At 38.3% G+C, this 20653-nt stretch overlaps 1 protein-coding gene and 1 long non-coding RNA gene across 2 annotated transcripts in view; both read right to left on the bottom strand.

Annotated features, from left to right (window-relative positions):
* The window catches only part of LOC121826472 (cytochrome P450 3A4-like), a 157653-nt gene that overhangs the window by 65081 nt on the left and 71919 nt on the right, over nucleotides 1–20653 (bottom strand). The window lies entirely within an intron of this gene.
* LOC143270487 (uncharacterized) lies at nucleotides 17253–19084 on the bottom strand. The gene is made up of 2 exons (XR_013047660.1): nucleotides 18922–19084; nucleotides 17253–18330 (listed from the first exon to the last, which is right to left on the bottom strand). It is a non-coding gene; the product is annotated as an uncharacterized LOC143270487 (long non-coding RNA).

Genomic DNA, 20653 nt, shown 5'->3' with positions numbered 1-20653 from the left:
ATACAACATATTATCAAGCAGGTGAAGCAAGTGCACTTTTTTGCCCAGTGTGTGGCTAAATTTTGCCACAAAGAAGGCAAAGTCCATAATGAGTTTCTTCAATGCCCACTATCTTCTCTGAAGTATATTGGTGTTACCAGGAGCAGACATGTTTCAATGTTCAAAAAAAATCTAAGTTTTTAAAACATTTTAAATGCCACATTCTGTGGGTCTTTGAAGTGTTTCAAGATTTACCTACCTAACTGAAATATATCTATGTATACCTAGAAAACTTAACATGACTATAAGTTTGACTATCATAGAAGACTAATTATTAATCTGTATTTCATAGTTATCCCTTACAATTGAAATGAGCTACCCAAACATAATACTTTAAAAAAGAGTAGAAGTATACATACAATATAACAAATTTAAATTTGTATCAATAAACTAAAATCTATACCAAGGTAAAACATTTTAAACAAGTTGTTCTTTAAAAGTAGTTTCAGTTTTTTTTTTTTTTTTTTTTTTTTTGCTTTTTCGAGACAGGGTTTCTCTGTGTAGCTTTGCGCCTTCAACAATCTATTTTTTATCCTATCATATCTACATACTGATACTCCATATTATATCCCCCTTTCTTTCTTTCTTTCTTTTTTTTTTCTTTTTGGTTTTTTTGAGACAGGGTTTCTCTGATTAGCTTTGTGCCTTTCCTGGAACTCGCTTTGGAGACCAGGCTGGCCTTGAACTCACAGAGATCCACCTGCCTCTGCCTCCTGAGTGCTGGGATTAAAGGCATGCACCACCACCACCCTGCCCCCCTTTCTTCTTTTAGAAAGATATTGACTATGATCAATAACAATTTGTAACCAACAACCTGAACAAACACAAATATCCATAATCCATATTTTGGGAATGTGGGTGTAGTTTTCTAAGCTGCTTACTGCTGAAAGGGGGCACTATATTCTTATGGGGATACAAAGAAAGTTTTAGGATTATGGTCAAGTCCTGACTGGAGCAGTCTGTGAGCCTGTAGTCTCTGAGCCAGTTGCCTGGAGGTTGATTTTGAGTGTTGGAAGATCTGGGCCATGGTGTCATTGAAGACTTTTCAGGGGGTCTTGGCTGGTCAAATCATATTAGTCTAGATGCAATCCACAGGTACTTGTCTTCAAAAGCAGAACCTCTTATCCAAAGCAACGTATCCTTAAACAAAGATTTTGAAATCAAGATATCTTTAACTAATATTTATATTTAATTAAGCACCTTTTACAATCAAATATCTTTCTGCAGTTAAAAATCACAGAGACAACATAATCCAGATTCTCTGTGTAATATCTGTCCTTATGTGGCTTATTTTTTTTATATTACCTCTACTGTCTCTTTAAAGACTTTATGTTTTAAAACTATTTCTTTATATAACTGTCTATATTCCTTTTCCTCTCTTTTTCAAGCATACATGCATTTTTACATACATTGTAAACCATTTAAAGTCTTATTTTATCACAACCTGTCTTATTATGAATCTTTGCTTTAAACTGAAGCATTACTAGGGCTAAAATAGCAGCTTTGGCTGCTGACTCTGCCCACCTCAACTTCTCAACATGGTGGAACTGCATTTACAGCCAGATCTGGGAACCATGCTCACTGGTCACTCTGGGAAGCAGTGGGTGTATGCTTCATGCAGCCCAGAAACCTCTTCTTTTCCTAGCTCCATTCCTTCTATCATGCATTTCTTTTATCTTAGTTATTGAATACTATGCAATTGTGTAAAGACAGCATGTTTTCATTATGTGTTCATCAGTGATGAATATCTATGGTGTGTTCAATTTCTGGTTATTTTGAACATGGATGAGTAAGTGTCCTTGTAATGGTGTATACTCACTAGTATAGCAGGATCTTGAGGTATGACAATTAGCAGCTTCCTTGGGAATCTTCCTATGGTTTCCACAGTAGCTATACATGTTTGCACTCCAATTTGCAGTGAATATATTGTCCCAATTCCTTGCATTCTCAACAGCTTATGCTCTCATTAGTTTTATTGTTTTAATGATCTTTGGCATTCTGATTGGTGTAACAAAATCGCAAATTTGTTTTGATTAGCATTTCCCCTATAACTATGGATGTTGACCATTTCCTTAAGTGTTTCTCAGCTATTTGTGTTTCATCTTTCAAGAACTCTATGCTAACTCAGTAGTGATGGCACATTATTTAATCTCAGCCATTGATTTGAGGACAGACTAGTCTACAAAGTGAGTTCCAAGATAGCCAGGGCTAAAGAGAGAAATCCAGTCTTGAAAAAACAAACCAAAAAACTCCATGCTTATTTCTGTACCCCACTTTACATTGGGTTACTTATTTTACAGAACTAAACAGAGAATTCTCAATAGAAGAATCTCAAATGGCTTAAAGACGTTTAAGAAATTGCTCAACATCCTTAGTCATCAGGGAAATGCAAATCAAAATGATTTCACTTTCAAGTTTTAAGTTGCATGTATTCTAGATACTAATGGTTTGTTTTCTGTATAATTGATTAAAAAATTTTCTATTCTGTAGAGTGCATTTTTGTTTGGATGATGGTGTTCCTTGTAATATGGAATATTTTTATCTTCATGGGGTTTCTTTTATTTTAATCTTTGCCCTTAGAATCCTGTGCTATAGCTGAAGTATTAAGAAGTAATTTTGAAGTCAATGAATTCAAATCTATTCTCCACTTTCTCTTATTTCATATTCAGTTTATCTGGCCTTATGTTGCAGTCCTTGCTTCATTTTGAGTGGAATTTTATTCAGAGAATTAAATATGGACCTAATTTCATTGTTCTTCATGTAGTCATTCAGTTTGATCAGTGTCATTGCTGAAGATTATCTCTTCCACCCAGTGTGTCTTTTATTTTTTTCAAAATCAGATGTTCATAGGTTGTGGACTAGATTTTAGTTCAATTCCACTGATCAATGTTTGTTTTTATGCTAATACTATGCAGTTTTTATTACTATAGTTCTGTAGTAATGCTTAAAAAATGGGATGGTGATATCTCCATTTGTATTTTTATTATTCAGTATTGCTTTAGTTATTCTGTATTTTTCTTGTTTATGTGTGTGTGTGTGTTCCCTATGAAGTTGAACATTGCTGTTTTAAATTTTTGTGAAGAATTTTATCAGAATTTTTGTGGATGTTGCTTTAAATAGGTATATGGCCTTTTAGAGCATGATTATTTTCACAATATTTATCTCACTGGTTTTTAAGCATGGGAGAACTTTCCATTTTCTGGTGTTTTTTTCAATGTCTTTAAATTATTTATATTTATATTATCATTTATATTTATATTATTTATATTATTATCTATATTATTTTCTATATTATTATCTATATTTATATGTATATGTATATTTACATTTACATTTACATATTTACATTTACATTTACATATTTACATTTACATTTACATATTTACATTTACATTTACATTTACATTTATATTTATATTTATATTATTTATATTTGTATTTGTATTTATATTTATATTATTTATATTACTATTTATATTTATATCATTTATATTTATATTTGTATTTATATTTATATTATTTATTGTGGTGATATTTCATTTGTATGTTAATAAATAAAGTTTGCCTGGAGATCAGTGGACATAGATCGCTGGCCATAAACAAAAGTCAGATAGTGGTAGCACACACCCTTAATCTGATCACATGGCAGGCAGAGTTTCTGTGTGTTCAAGGACACAGCCAGGAGTGATAACCCACACCTTTAAACCCAGTACCAATTATAGAGCCCTGGAGGTCTGTACAGACAGGCAGTGATGAGGAAGTGAGGTAGCTGTACTAAGAGCCAATGAGAAGGCAGAACAGCAAGGCAATAAAGTGCAGGTTAGACAGGAAGAAGCTCGTTTACTTGGGAAGCTACAGTAGCTTGGTGAGCATAGGTTAGCTTGTTATTCTCACTATTTCTCTGATTTCTACAGCTTTCAACCCTGTATTTGGTGCCGAGTTTTTTATTTAATAACACTGTTTAGAAATTCATCTACAATAAATATTTTTATGTATATTAGTATAAAACATATGTTTAAATATTAGTATCATTCACTTGCTTGGTTAGATGGTATGGATTAAATAGGAAAGCTTTTATATATAAAGTCATTTCAGAAGGCATGTTAATAAAATATATTTAACTCACAATTACAATTCAAATGTTCCATTGGCCATGTCAGAGGAGCTGAGGATGGCAACTGACTTCAGAATGTCAGCTCACCAGAAGGCAAATCACTAATGAGTGACTCTTACATAAGCAGGTCTTCCAGATAACAGACTGCAGAATGTCTTTTGCTTCTGCTGTACCTATACATGTTTGCTGTTGCCATCTTTCTCTGGTGACTGGCCTGGTATGAATTGGTGTGGGGAGATCACCACTGCTTGTAATGTAGTGTATTTATCTCATGGTAATATCCAATTCTACTGGTATTTTACTGTGGATTACTATGAAGATTATTTCCTCCTAAGTTTTACTGTTTAAATGAAGCAGTAATTTTATCCAATAATAGTATTAGTTTAAATAGGATTGTGATGATGAGGTTGTTTAATAAATATACTAAGGAATTATGATAGAGGTTAGTTTAGTAGAAAATTAACATAGGTAAAGGTAGGGCAAAATGTTGCCCTTGCCCCTAATAAAGCAGAGGCTGCAGAGGATAAAAAATAAAACAAGGAAGTGTCACATAGTTAGAACACATGAATCCTATAGACTCTGGCTTAGGTTAATGATTAAAAAACAAATGAGTTCCAGGAGCTCGGTTGGCTGGAATTCTTTTAACCCTAATGTTGGGAGATGTATTCTCGGGTTTTGGTGTGCATCATAGACGAAACAAAGCTTTAGAATGTCTTCAGGTAGCTTAAGATATTGTGATAACACCTTGGAGGTTTGAGATCAAAAACAAAGCAGCCCAGTTATTATTAGCTGATGTACTTTCCTTGGGAGGATTGGTTGGTGGTCAAAGGTGATGATTAATTCTTTCTACCCATTTTTGCTCCCTCTCTGCTGATATAGAAAGCTATGGATGAGTGGATACGTACCTTAAAAATTTAAAGTAGGGCTGATCAATTATTTTTCATGTGTAAAAATTTAGGGATTTTCATCCCGTTAAAATTCCTTATAACATTGCCTTTTAAGATAAATAATAAAATTATTGGTTCTTTCTTTGCAAATGTAAATGTAGCTTGCCAGTAAAAAAAAAACTAGCTGAGAAAAATACCTTGCTTGCTTATACTCTGTTAATCTATAACAAATTGCTTGGGTATGAATTTATCTGGTTACATGGGGATAATTTTTTTTCACCTGGGTTATGTAAAATGTTTACTCATATTAGGGTTATGGATACCATGCTGCTTTTGACTTTTATTCATTGTAATCATTTACTTGAAAAATAAATGTAACTGTGTGGTAATTTTGATATTTCCTGAAAGATTAATGTTGGGGTATATAAGGTGTAGATGAAAAATAAAAAGACAGAATACAGAATCAGAATAAAAAAGAAGAATAAAAAGGTCTGAAGGAAACCTTCAAGAGAATATGTAAGTATTCCCTTACCACCTCAGATAAAGTAAGTCATAGTATGCCAACTCTTTCGATTCCCTTTGAGCCCTGTGCTACTAGAAGCCAGTGTCAAAGGTGGAAATACTTGTTTTAAGAGTTTTTTTTTAGATTTAACATTTTCTTTGACTCATGAATATACTTCTTTTATCATATCTTCAGTGCCTGAGGTTCTTTCTTTCATCTCTTCTGTTCTATTGGTGATGCTTGTGTCTGTAGTAACTGCTCACTTACCTAGATTTTCCATTTCCTGAATTCTCTCAGTTTGTGTTTTCTTTATTGCTTCTATTTTAATTTTCATGTCATGAATAGTTTCCTTCACCTCTTTGTTTGTTTGTTTTATTTTTGCTTTCTTGACTTTCTTTATGGGATTTGTAGATTTCCTCTAATGTGATTATCTTTTCCTTGACTTCTATAATGGAGTTTTCCATTTCCTTTTAACCATATATCTATCATCTTCATGAAATTGTTTTTAAGGATGTTTTCTTGTGCTTCTGCTGTGTTGGAATGTATAGGTCTTTTTGTCAATAGATAGCTGGTCTCTGGTATTACCATATTGCCCTGTCTGTTATTGATTGTATCTTAATACTGACATTTATTCATCTGGGTTTGGGTTGATTAGTTCTAGTCCCTGATTTCTGAGTTTGTCTTTGTTAGGTGAGTATTTTGTTCCTTGGTCTCTGTCTATCTTGGTTTTCTGGACTTGAGACCTGGATTTCTGGTCTAGTTGAGAGGCTCTATCCAAATATCAGTCTTTTGTGGATAGCATGTCATTTGCTGCAGCAGGTGTTCTGATTGGTGTGGTGTTGACCTGTTCTTCTGACTGGTGTGGCCTGCACCCAAGTACCTGAATTCAGTTCAAGCTGGTGTGGCTTCTTGTAGGGCCCTGGACCCCTGTTTTGGGTAGCTGTTGCCTTGCTTGCTGACCTTGACCAGATGTCCTCTCTATGCTGATTTCCTGCTGGTTTCCTTCCTCCTGAATGCTCACCTGAGGTTCCTTCTTTGTGTATCCTGCATATTGGGCATTAACAACTTAGGTCCAAGAATGTAGAACATCAGTAGCAAATTTCTGTCCTCCAGGGTTCTCCCACCGTGCTATAAGCCTGTATTTAAGGCCTCTTCCTCCCTTCAATAAATGGCATTCGGCATTCTGCTGAGGCAAATGACCTGCTGTCTCTTGTCTCTGTTTTTTGATCCACAGCCCCTTCCTCAGACATGGTGAATGGGTGGGGGTAGCATGGGAGTTACTACTACAGCTTGTGCCTGTTCTGAATGGTGTGGATTATGCCAGAGTGGAGAAAGTCCAGTGGAGTTGGGAGCAGGGGCCAGTATGCAAGCAGTGAGGAGTTAGGATGTCACGGACTGTGGGAAGGGTTGTAGAATATAGAATCTAGGGAGTGGTGCAGTTCCACTCACAGGTGGATTATGTTGTGACCAGATTGCAACCCCCAGAGAAACCACTGAAGACAAGCGTGTCAGAATGCAAAAGCAAGGTTTAATTTGGGGTATCCAAAAGCAATACAAGCCTAGGCAGCGACTTCATCCAACAGATACAACATAGTGGAAGCAGGATGAAGTGCCCGCCTCTCTGAAAGCTCAGGTTTTATAGGCAAAAACACAAGGTTACATCATTTAGGGGTGCTAGTAAGGATACATTTCTAATTGGCTCGCTTCTAGGGACTTTCTAGAATTCATGGCTTAATCTTATTTCTAAGGGGGTGATTGTGGGCCACTATTTGTTATTGGATGCCCTCAGGTGGGGATATTTCTATGGTCAGTTACCCTGGAAACCAGGGTTGGAACATTCTTTGGTCAAACAGTTACCTAGGGAACCAGGGAGAGGACATTCCATAGTCCTTGCAGTCATTACCTCATGACTACCTTGTGACTCTGTACTTTACACTTCCTGGTTTCTAGAATCTATACTGACTGGTTTCAGTAACTCATGGCCTATTCCAGTAACTCATGGCCTGTTTCAGTAACTTATGGCCTGTACCTAAAAGGAAAAAATCTTAGGCCTTAGTTTTAGGGTGAAAGCATTTTGGTCTTATTTTTGTTCCACAGGTCACTCATTGGTTCTGAATGGCGTATCTTGCCTCTGAGTGTTGGAAGTCCATTGGGATTTTGGGGCAGGACCCAGAAGCAGGGCCAGGAACAAGGTGGATGGTAGCCTGGGCATAAGCAAGGGACCTAGTATGCATAATCTAAGGAGGGGTACAGTTCCTCTGGCAGGTGAGTCACTCACCAGTTCTACCTGTTGTAACCTACTCTATTTCTGCCTGGTGTGGCCTGATCTTGAGTGGCAGAAGTTCCAATACTCTCTATTGTTAATAACTCATAGAGTCTAATATCTGATGCCCATAAAATCTTGCATGTGGGTCCATTCACTGGAGTGCAGTTAGTTTACCATTAAACATGGTTAGTGGTTACCATTAAAGACAACTGATTCTCCTTAACTAGACAGCCATCAACTGCCCATAGTTCTATTAGGGGTCAGGACTTGTGGATTCCTTTTCCATCTATTCTAGAATGTTTGCTGTTTTGAACTTGATTAGATCTTATACAGGAAACCATATTTTCTACAAGTTCAGCAGTGTAGCCATCCTATCATATACAGAAGACACTGTTTCACTATAGTGACATGTCAAATACATTTTTAAATGTGCCACCTTACATAAAAAGTACACATAGAAGAGACTAAAGAATTTGTAAGGTAAGACATGGTTGCTGATTTTAAGGAAACAATGTTCTCCACACACAAAACAAGGCAGATGCTCATAGACATCCACAAACTCAAGGAAGAATAAAGTGTGTGTGGATAAAAACCTTGTCTCCACGATTTGCTGAGCAGATAGCTCTTAGAAAGGCAGTCTATTTTCTTTAATCGTATTGTTAGTTATTTTGTGGCACTCTTACCCTGCGAGAAAATGTCACGAAACACAACAGAATCCACTAACAAGAGTTTTATTAAGATGAAAGGGACAGATGAGTGCCCAAGCCCGTGGAAGAGACACATGTGTAGAGAAGAAAAAGAGGAGAGAGAAATCCAGGAATATGGTCCCAGCTTATTATGGCTAGGTATGCACAGGTTGATGCAACTACTCCACCATGTGCATAGATCACATGGCTGAGTTGGTCGATCTTACTTAATCATGCAAAGTCAAGGATCCTGGTCACATGAGACGCCTTGACCCAGAAATGGCTATTTTGACCTAGAATTGGCTAGGCAGAAGTGTCCAGGTCTGCCGGGCATGTGCAAACACACCCAACTGTGGGGGCATGTTGTGAACCCATCATCCCTGACTCTTCCTTTTAAAAAAAGAAAATAATTGTGTTTGAGTGGGTATGGGGCGACGTTTCTCTCAAAGACTGTTTCCAGCTGAATAGTAGGCATTGGTTGGCTCTTGGGGGAAATGGGGAGGGTAGCTTGTGAAGTCCTGGCATGATGGTGTGGAGGTCCTGGAATGACCTTCTGCCATCCCCTTGTTCTGAAGCTGTCCATCTGTGTTGTGGCTGGGAACCTTGTTTGACAAGATAGTTTTGACATAGAAAAAGCTTAGAGAAAAAGAATTATTATTAGTTTATTTTTGGAGTTGGCATTTATCTGAGGTAGATCTGGCCTGCCCAGATGGAGACATGTGACATTTATCTGAGGTAGATCTGGGCTTAGTACTCTGCTTACTTTTTTATCTGAGACAAGCCTTATTAGAGGTAGTTTATTTAAGGCACCTGTTTCCCTTATTAGGTTAGCATTTAGGAAACGTAGGTGATCAGTTGCTGAGTATTGTACAATGATAGATTGTTGTATTATATTTTTTCCTTACCACCTGGATATTTTTGATGGTCCTTTTTGCCTCTGGCTCTGTATGGCCCTGGTTGGGAAAGGAAGGGGTGATACCTTATTCGTCTGGAATTGGTGACAAGGCAGTGGATCCTGATATCCTCTAGAGCTTGAGAGTGAGAGGCCCTGTTTGTTTCACTGTATATGAAGAGAGATTTTTCTGGGATGGAGGTGAGATAAAAGGTTTTAGATGAGACAGGTGGACTCAGTGAGGAAAGCCCTCGAGTTTAGCAGCTGTAGGAGTCACAAGAATTACCATGAAGGGTCCCTGCCACTTAGGAGAAAGGGGTGAAGGGTGCTGGCCTGGAGGGAAGAGAAGAACCTGATCCCCAATGTGTATTGCAGGTGGACAATTATTGTCACACAGCTGAGGGAATAAACAGTCTGAGTAGCTCCATAGAACAGACATAAAAGGGGAGTTAACAGGTTATCTGGAACAGTTGGAGGGTTGGATAAAAGACCTGGTGTTAGAACTGGCTCTCCATACATTAGTTCAAATGGAGAAATTGAAAGAGTCTTTTTAGGAAGAGCCCCGAGCCTGAGAAGAGCTAGAGGCAATAATCTTCCATAGTTGAGATAAAATTCCTGTGACATCTTAGTAAAAATACTTTTTAAAGACCAGTTGGTACATTCCACCTTTCCTGAGGATTGAGGACAGCATGGGATATGAAAATGCCAAGGAATGTTAAGAGCCTTAGCTAGTGTCTGAGAAATCTGAGACTTCTGGGCCATTGTCAGACTGAAGAGAAGCAGGAACCCCAAACCGAGGAATAATTTCTCAGAGAAGGAGGTCTGCAACTGTCTGAGCCCGCTTATTAGAAACTGGATATGCCTCAAACCAATTTGAAAATGAGTCTACCATCATAAGGAGATATTTAACTTTCCTGATGGTGGGCATATGGGTAAAATTGAGCTGCCAGTCAGTTCCTGGAAGGGAACCTCTAGCCTGGTGGGTGGGAAAAGGCTGACTCGTGTACTTGGTATTGGGATCTGTTTTATGGCAGATCTCATAAGAGGTAGTAATAGTTCTTAAGAACTATAAGTCCTCAGAGGTGGGCTGCAGGTCAGCTTTTACGAATTGAGACAGAGCAAGATTATTAGGATGAAAGAGCTGGTGTAGATAGGAAAGAATTTGTTTGGTGTCTGGAGTTCCCTGTGAGGGTGTAGGCTGTACTATATGGATTCCCTGTGGTAGTTGAGGTGAGACTTGGCCCTGGAGGGCCACTATTCTGGCTGCCTGGTCAGCCCGGTTGTTTCCCCTAGAGATGATTGAGCTATCAGTTTGATGAGACCCACAGTGGACAATTCCTATAGCCTTGGGGAGGTGGGAAGCCTCCAGCACGGCCATTATTTGGCCTGAGTTAGATATGGATCCTCCTTTTGCTGTGAGGAGGCCTTGCTCCCTCCAAATAGCAGCATGGGACAGGAGGATATAAAAAGCATATTTAGAGTCTGTGTAAACATTTAGAGATTGTCCCTGTGCCAATTGGAAGGCACGGGTGAGAGCTATCAGCTCAGCCTGTTGGTTAGTGGCGTGTGTGGGTAATGCCTCTGAAAATACAATTATGTGGTAGTGTCTGATGAGGTAGGTAAGGCTGTCCCCCCAACCCTGACAATAGGGAGACGAGCAGGAGAGGTGGGCCCCCAAAACTCTCTCAGGACAGAGTAGGAGCTCCGGTGTCCAAAAGGAACGAGATGGGGTGCCCATTTACTTTTATTATTACCCTTGGTTCCCTGTGTGTGATGGGAGTGGCCGGGGCAGAAACCGGGCAGCAGTTGCTGTAGGCCAAGCCTAGAAAGTCAGCCAGAGGGTGGTCTTCGTCTGGCATTCCTATGTCACTTGGGACATTAGGATAGTCAGCTGACCAGTGACCTTTTTGGCAACACTTTGGACAAGGCCTTGTCAGTGCCCTTTGTGGAGTGGTGGTTCAAGTCCGGGCCCAATGGCCTTCTTTCCTGCACTTGAAACAGGGACCAGATGGCTTTCAGGGAGCCGGTTGGATGGTGCTTGCCAGCATCTGGCAGTTCCTTTTTTGGGCTTTTTCATCTCTCCTATGATACACCTTAAAGGCTATAGCCAGCACATTTACCTGTGGAGTCAGAGGGCCATTCTCCAAACGTTTAAGTTTATCCCTAATGTTAGGAAAGCTCTGTGAGACAAAGTGGGTCATTAGAAGCTGCCTGCCCTCAGGGCTCTCTGGGTCTAAGCTAGTGAACTGAAGTAGAGCCTTGGTGAGCCGCTCTAAGAAGTGAGAGGGATTTTCATCCTTATCCTGAATTATAATTTTTAGTTTTTCATAGTTTACTGGTTTTAGGGCAGCCTTCCAGAGACCTGTCAGGAGACAAGTAATAAACCTATCTATGGCTAGACAGCCACCCTGGGTGTTATAGTTCCAGTGTGGTTTTTGGATGGGAACCGCCTCAGCTCCTGGGGGGTGTGAAAGGTTAGTCTGATGAATTTCATCTGCATGGGTCCTAGCCTGTTCCTATACCCGCCCATGCTCTTCAGGAAGTAAATTATTAGAAAGTATCATTTAAGCCGGGCGGTGGTGGCGCACGCCTTTAATCCCAGCACTCGGGAGGCAGAGCCAGGCGAATCTCTGTGAGTTCGAGGCCAGCCTGGGCTACCAAGTGAGCTCCAGGAAAGGCGCAAAGCTACACAGAGAAACCCTGTCTCGAAAAACCAAAAAAAAAAAAAGAAAGTATCATTTATATATCATGAAAGGTGAGACTATAAGATTGAGTTATATATTGAAACTGTTTAATAAAGGAAGCAGAATTAGAAGTATAAGAACCCAGCTTACATTCTATCTGAGAGAGTTCTGCTAGAGAGAATGGAACATGAAGTTTAATCATTCCATCCACACCAGCCACCTCTAGTAAAGGGAGAACAGTGGAAGGGTTTGGATGGCTGGAGTCAGGCAATTTAGCAGTTCGAGAATGGGTGGTAGAAGGAGTAAAGGTCGGAGCCAGGGCAGGGCCTTTGGAAAAGACCACTGCCGCGGGAGGAGCAGCTGCTGCCGAAGGAAGATCAGCTTTATAAGTAGAAGAATCCGGAAGAGGAGCTGAAGGAACAATCGCCCTAGGAGTAGGAGTGGCAGCCGGAGGTTGAATAGGTGGAGGTTCTAGAGTCAGAGATTCCCGAGTCAGAGAATTCTCCGGTTTAGGCATATCTAGGAGCATATGAACAGGAGAGAAGGAATCTAGAAGAGATTCTTTAGCACTGAGAAAGAAGAAAGCAACTCTTTCATTTACATGAACACTGACAGAAATTAGAGAACTCCTGTAAAATATCGGGATTTAAGGAGCCACTCAGTGGCCATTTTTGTTGTTTTCTAAAGCATATTTGGGCCATTTCTTAGTACAGAGATAGGTCAGCTTAGCAGAGGCCCCAGTTTACGGGTTTATAGGTGCAGGGCACCCGGAAGTGCCCACTCGGTTTCAGCACCATATGTTAGTTATTTTGTGGCGCTCTTACCCTGCAAGGAAATGTCAGAAAACATGACAGAATCTGCTAACAAGAGTTTTATTAAGATGAAAGGGATGGACGAGTGCCCAGGCCTGTGGAAGAGACACATGTGTAGAGAAGAAGAAGAAAAAGAGGAGCGAGAGAATGCCGGGAATATGGTGCAGGCTTATGAAGGCTGGGCGTGCACAGGTTGATGTAACTACTCCACCATGTGCATAGATCACATGGCTGAGTTGTGCGCTCTTACTTAACCATGCAAAGTCATGGATCCTGGTCACATGAGATGCCTTGACCCAGAAATGGCTATTTTGACCTGGAACTGGCTAGGTAGAAGTATCCAGGTCTGCTGGGCATGTGCAAATATGCCCAACTGTGGAGGTGTGTTGTAAACCTTAGGAAAATCTTAGGAAAAGTATGACCTTTCCTAAGTTAACCAGACTCCAGGCCAGGCTCCACACCTTAGAAACTAAATTTGACCTGAACGGGTGAGACAGTCAGTTGGCTTGATCTGTTTGGGAGGCAGCTGTGCATTGGTGCCAGGTCCTGGGCTCGTTGCATGAGTTGGCTGTTTGAATCCTGGGACTTATGCAGGGACACTTGGCTCGGTCTGGGAGGGGGGAATGGACCTGCCTGGACTGAGTCTACCAGGTCAACCCCGGCCCTCGGGGGAGACCTTGATCTGGAGGAGGTGGGAATGGGGGGTGGGCTGGGGGGAGGGGTGGGCGAGAGGGGGAGAACAGGGGATTCTGTGGCTATTATGTTGAACTGAATGGTGTTGTAAAATAATAATAATAATAATAAAAAAAAAAAAGAAATTATGTAGACAAAAGAAAAAAAAATAAATAAATAAAAATGAGAGACATTGAGAGAAACAGAAAAAGAATATAAAATTGAGTCAATAAGGATGTATACTTAGATCTGGGATGAATTGTGGTAAAGGGGTGAGGTAAAGAGGGGAAGTAAGGTGGTGAAAGTGACAAAAATGGATTATAAAAGATTTAATAAAAATGTTTAAAAGTTAATTTTTTAATATTTAGAATAGTTTAAAAATGTAATCCCTAGATCTGCAGAACAGCTACAGATTACCCTTTATATTTTTATTGAGGGTTTTAAATATACAAAGTTCCTTTGGGGCACCATTTTAGCTATTAGAAAGAATAAAATTAGGTGATAAAGGAATTAGGGGATGCTTTTATATATACAGAGAAAAACAGCAAGAAGTATATGTGGTAGTTAATAGGTGATGGCGGTCTGAAGATACCATCAGTAGAATACAGGAGTAAATTGCACAGAGAAAAGCTAGGAAAGCTTCTTGGCTTGGAAGAGATTTGATTGACTTGAACTTGCAGGATGAGAAGAGAGAGGTGGCTCAGTAGTTTAATAGCCCTGCCTAATGTTCCAGAGGACCCAGGTTCAATTCCCAGGCCTTCTGGTGTACAATCATGCCAGGATAAAAAAAAAAGAAGAAGAATGAACTTGCAGGATGAGAAATAATGATAAATGAGGAAGGGAAGAAAATACATGGACTTATTATAAAAATGTAAATGGGTACCTTGTAATCTACACCAGAGTTACTAAAATGTGAGGACAATTGAGTAAAATGGCACAATAAAAGAGACCTTAATATCCATAAATAATGACTTAAGTCAGTGATTTGGGCTGCACTTATATTTGGAAATCACTGTGGAGCTTTTAAAGCCACATGACTGCTGAAGGATTTTGCATTATCTGAGATGACACCAGCATCATAAGGTGCTCATTATACCTCCTGGAGATAAGGCATGTCCACATACATAGTTAACATAAAAAAACTATTTAAAATATGATCTGTGTATAGTGTATACCTATATGAATATGCTTCAAAAACCCAGGCTTTTTGTAGAATATACATATACTAATTGAAAAGAAAAAAAACTTTGCTCAACTTCCAGGATATCATACATTATCACATAAGACAACTGACACTGATTCTATCTGACCATAGCATATATTCTTAGACATAAACTACTTCATGTCTGAAGGGTCCTAGAGTTCACACATGGCTTTCTTTTTAAATATATTCACTCCCCAGTTCATGAAAATGTGATGAATAATAAAAATACATGGAAAAAAAGAATATTTTTCTGCCTCAACTATGTTTATTCACACAGTTGCAGTAAGAAGTTCTGTGGGGTTTTGCCTACAGCAAGCTATGTTAATCAAAGTTAAACCTCATGCCAATATATTGTATGGGACTGTAGCCAAATTTCTAAATGGTCTTATTAAATAAAAAAAAACCTGGAGCCAAATATAGGGGTGAAAGCCTTAGAGATCAGGGAAATAGGGAAAGCCACCAGCTAACCTTACCAAACCAACTCTGCAGCTTCCAAATGTGTATGACTTCCTGTATACCCAAGCTTTATATGTCTTGCTTTTCTGCCTTCTGATTGGCTCTCTTAACCCTGTTTCCTCACTTGCCCTTCCTACACAGCTCTGTCACTTTCTGTCTGTCTGCACAGACTTCCAGTCACTATGGCTGGTACCAGGATTAAAGGCGTGTGTCACCATGCTTGGCTCTCTTCCCTAGTGTGGCCTTGAACACATAGAGATCCTGCCTGCTAAGTGATAGGATTAAGGGCATGTGCTACCACTGCCTGACCTCTTTGTTTACTTAAAATGGCTTGTTGTTTCCTATGAATACCAGGCAAACTTTATTAAAGAACAAATAAAATATCACCATATTTCAACACAAATAAAATATCAATACATGGGACCATTTACAATAGGCAGGAATATGTATGGATTGATTCTACCTTTATTCTCCTTGCAGAACCTGGTGTCACAATTGATTAAGAACATAAATAATAAAACATGAAGTACACAAGAGAGACATATTTGCAGTTTTCACTTAAACTACCAGCCAAAATCATACAAGGGTACTTTAGAGTTTACTATACCTATTGTAACATGGTTAATTCATTAGAAGATTTGAAAGTTAAAGTTTCTTTCTACACCTTTACATCAAAGGAAATCCCACTGTTAATAAGATAATGTGTGGTGATATTGTGGGTTCTCAGGGTGAAAACATCAGAGAAATTGGCATGAAAGAGGAAGATGGAATTAGTCTTTATATTTAAGTTAAGTGTTGGTTCCTTAGGGAAGGAGGAGATGTGTGTTACTAATGAAACATTTCTAATCCATTCTCATCTTTCTTCTCCTTTCTTTCTATCTTTTTCCTCATTTCAATCTGGTCTTCCTCATCTTCTTTCTCTTCTTCAGCATCCTCTTCCTTCTCAGCCTCCTTTTTTTCCATATTTAGCTTTTCCATGAAATCTTTTACTTTCTATGTCTTTTCCAAAGAGTAATCAAGTGAAATTTGTCTTTTACAGTTTCCCTCACTGACTCTCTTCTCAATCTTCTCCATTAGGTCAAAACATACTAAAGCTAGAGAACTATGTCTAACTAAAATTTTATTTCTCGTTATATAAAATATTATTATATAAAAATTATGAGTCTGGGAATGTGACTGAGAAATCATAACTATCTGTTCTTTGAGACATACTATGGATCAGGAAAGATTCTAAAATATTTATTAAGTGTTATTCTGTAGAACAGATGTTGAGTCAGAAGATTGTTGTGGTGATCAGGTTGGAAGTTTTCCTTTGTAGTATCTATCCAAATGATATTTGCAAAGAAGACACATGAAAGAAACATTACAACTCTTCTGTAGACTTCTTATATACACTGTGCTTTATCATATCCTCAACCTTTTTTTTTTGGTTATTGCATTTCTTGCATCCTGCTTTAGTGAGTGATGCCCACTGAGCCTACACTTTCTAAGCATAATGCACATTTTCAGAGTTTATAGTCATGGACAATAGGAGGTTGAAGTGGTGGATATATAGAGGGGATACAGAACTCACCTAGCCAGAAAACAGAAATTGGTCAATTCTATTCAACTCCTCTAATAAGCACTGTATGTATACTGTCCATCAACAGCAGAGACATATGGCTAAAAACACAAAGTCTTTGGCATTAAGAACCTTATCAAAAGAAGCTGCTGGATGTCTAAATTCTTTTTTATAATTAAAAAAATTTTTTCATTCGCTTTACACACCAAATATTTCATTGTTTCCCTCCTGATTCAACTGCCAGTATATTATATTAACATTTAAATGTAAGTATCATTATGTTGACCAAACAGGTTATATTTAGAAATAATAGTGTATATATATGTATAAGTATGCAAGCAATAATGATTGGTGGAAAATGAGGTTATGAATGTGAAGAAGACTGTGAGAAGTAATTGGGAAGGTTAGGTCAGAAGAAATGAGAGGGAAAAATCAAATTAAATTATAATTTCAAACATATAAAAATAAAGACAAATATCATTTTGTATTTTTATTTCTAGTACAATAATTACAAACTATCAACTCTTCTCATGCAGCATACAGTGCCTACAGACAGCTTATGTCTCTCCATTCACACAAAACCCTGATCCAGATTTAGGAAGGATGAAAATCTCAATTTTCTAGAGAGTAGATAGGCAAAGCCAGTACTCACCCAATAGATGAGGGTGAGGGTGTTGGCCTCATATCACAGGCAGGACTGAGAACTTGTATTCTCATTTATACTCAGTGAGAGTGTTTGAACCATCAAAGAGGAGTCCTTCTATGCCTTCCACATGTACCAATGAGTATGGAAATGCCTCTTAAAGTTTTGATATGTTCAGAGTGTTCTTGTGACAATATGACAACCTCAAAGGAATATATACCTAACAACTTAAATATGATATTGATTTCCTAATCATGGTCATTGTGTTTTTCTCTCTCTGACACACATGTGCAATCACGCACACACACAGCCATACATTTTATAAAATAGTGTTTATATGTTACTAAAATCAATAAACATTTCCTAAAACAGGAGAACACTGATATTAAAAATTTAAATACCTATGTACATACAGAAATGTGCCCACTGATATTATGATATCAATTAGATGTGTGCTAAGGTTTTAAGACTTTAAAGTAAAATCAAAAAATTGTAGTAAAGTCATATTTTTTCTGGGTTAAAATACCTGGTTTGTACAATAATTACTGCTTTGTAATACAATTTTATAGTCAAACATTTATGCAACATAACATAAATTCATACCTATGTGGTTACCAGTAAGAGACATCTTATCATGCTTAGAGACACCTGTTTCTCAATAGGTTGTATGTTTCAGTGTCCTCATACCTTTCAGGACAGAACTCTTCAGGCTCTAGCCAGTATTTTGGATCTCAGTTAAGAGTGAACATAGATATGTTCACCATTATCCCTTTGGGAATGATCACACCATTTATTTCAGAATATTTCTTACTGATGCTGTTAACCCTGTTAGCAAATGGATATAACCTCAGTTTCATTCAACACCATGTCTAGATATTCCATCTCTACCAGGGCTTCATAAGTGGCAGGTGTCTGGGAAGAGAAAAAGAGATTTTGATGAGTTAAGATTTGAAATTAATTTTCATGTCCATATATAAATATATTAACTCATTAGGAAATCCACATTCCACCCAGATTAGTGAGTGGATTTATCATCATAAGTCATGTTCAAAACAGTCCTGTGTTTTGACTTGCTAAAATAGTGCTGAAACATATGGTGAAGACAACATGGGAGACTATCTGGACAAGCCCATATCAAGACCCCAATACTCAGTTTTCATTTGTTTTCCTTTTCACATTATAAAAATGGACTTTATGCCAATCACACTGAACATAAATCAGTTGTCAAAAAGGTTAAAACTTTATAGAGAGATGATAAGCTCAGAGAGAAGAAATATAGTGCAGAATATTGCATTTCATCTTTTTTATATCCCAGATGAAGCCTTTCAATCTACAATTCATGTTAGGTAAAACTTTTGACTCAATTATATTACTATAGGTAGGCTGTCTGAATATCAGTGCTGTATTCAACACAAATAGTATATGAAATTGATAGTGAATAACAAATAGGAACTATCTCCTTTAAAACTCAAGATGGTACAATAAGGTAATAATGGATACTACCTGAACAAAACTATTCCATTCTAGTGAGAGGTCCACTCAGGTTCATGCTCGGCTGTAGTAAGAGTCTTCCTGTTGTTGTCTTACGTCCTGTCATCCTTAACTTTATCTATTTCATACAGCCTAGGGTCATCTGACAAGCAGATGTCAACTGAAGGATGAGGGATTACTAGATCATATTGGTTTGTGAACATTTGGGAATGGCTCATCCAGGTTTTTATTTGATTAGCAGAGTCCAGCCCACAGTAAGCAGATCTATTTCGGGGCAGGTTATCTCTAAGCTGCATGAGACCAGCTTTATAGTACGGGTCAGGGAGTGATCCGTTTAGAAACCAGCATCCTCAATTGTCCCTCTTGTTCTTCTGTGACTGTGAGTCAGTGCTGTGGTCAGAAGCAGTGCTGTCGAGTGGCAAGCAGCCCGTCTACAAGTTCCTCTCTTAAGATCCTACTTTAACTTTCCTGAGTGAGATAGACTGTCATCAGAGAATGTCAGATGAAGTAAATCCTTTACTCTCCATAGTTGCTTTTAAACATTGTATTGGTCACAGTAATAGAATGAAACAAGAATGTGGGGTAAGTATGAGTTCTGAAGTGTATATCTCACTGACAATACATGACAGTCACATAATCCCAGTACCTCAAACCCCACAAAACCAAATTTTGGTCACAGATATGAAGGGAGCTTATATACAGTTGTGACTTCATGGGCACTGTAGAGACCACAATGTAGATATGAACAGTTAAGGTTGGAAACTTCATTGGCTTGCAAGCAGCCCGTCTACAAGTTCCTCTCTTGAGATACTACTTTAACTTTCCTGAGTGAGATAGACAGTCGTCAGAGAATGTAAAATGAAATAAATCCTTACTCTCCGTAGTTGCTTTTAAACATTGTATTGGTCATAGTAACAGAATGAAATAAGAATGCAGGGGTGAGTATTAGGTCTGAAGTATATATCTCACTGATAATATGTGACAGTCACATAAGCCCCAAACCAAAGTTTGGTCACAAATATGAAGGGAGCCTATATAATATATGGTTGTGACTTCATGGGCACTATATAGACCACAATATAGATATGAACAGTTAAGGTTGGAAACTTCATTTGCTTGCCTTATTTAAAGACTAATTTTATGATTAGAGAGAGGAGTTCTGGGGACAATAGCTGAATCAGCCTCTCCTGGCAAGACAAGGCAATGTTCCACTGACAGCAGTCATGCCAAAGCATTTCCAGGAATGCTATCAGTCACTTGTTTGAGGATTTAGAGGCATGACACAGTGGTTAAGAGCACTGTTTGCTCTTGCAGATAACACTGGGTCAATCCCCAGTAACCACATGATAAGCACATTTCTTTGAATTCTAGTTTCAGGGAATCTGAGGCCCTGTTCTGAGTTCCTCATGTTTCAGGTATGCACATGGTACACAGATATACATGCAGGCAAAACACCCATTTAAGCTTAAAGAAGACACTTGACTGACACTTGCTTATACTGAAAAATCTGCAGAGATTTTATACATGCTTTGGACTGTGTAACCGTAGTTAGAGATAGTGGATATTACAGGGTCAGTACAGAATTACAGAGATTAGTTTTTCTCTATAAACAATTTTTCCATGCTTATATTTTCAGTGACTGTCACTAAAAGAATAATTTCTTAATGTATTTACTATAATTCTATATGCAACTATGGAAACAGTGTTTCTTGTTGAGGTTGATTATTTTCCCTCTCTCCCCAGG

The sequence above is a fragment of the Peromyscus maniculatus genome, chromosome 23 (genome assembly GCF_049852395.1).
Source record: "Peromyscus maniculatus bairdii isolate BWxNUB_F1_BW_parent chromosome 23, HU_Pman_BW_mat_3.1, whole genome shotgun sequence".
Taxonomy (NCBI): domain Eukaryota; kingdom Metazoa; phylum Chordata; class Mammalia; order Rodentia; family Cricetidae; genus Peromyscus; species Peromyscus maniculatus.
This window is presented reverse-complemented; position numbering and strand designations above follow the sequence as displayed.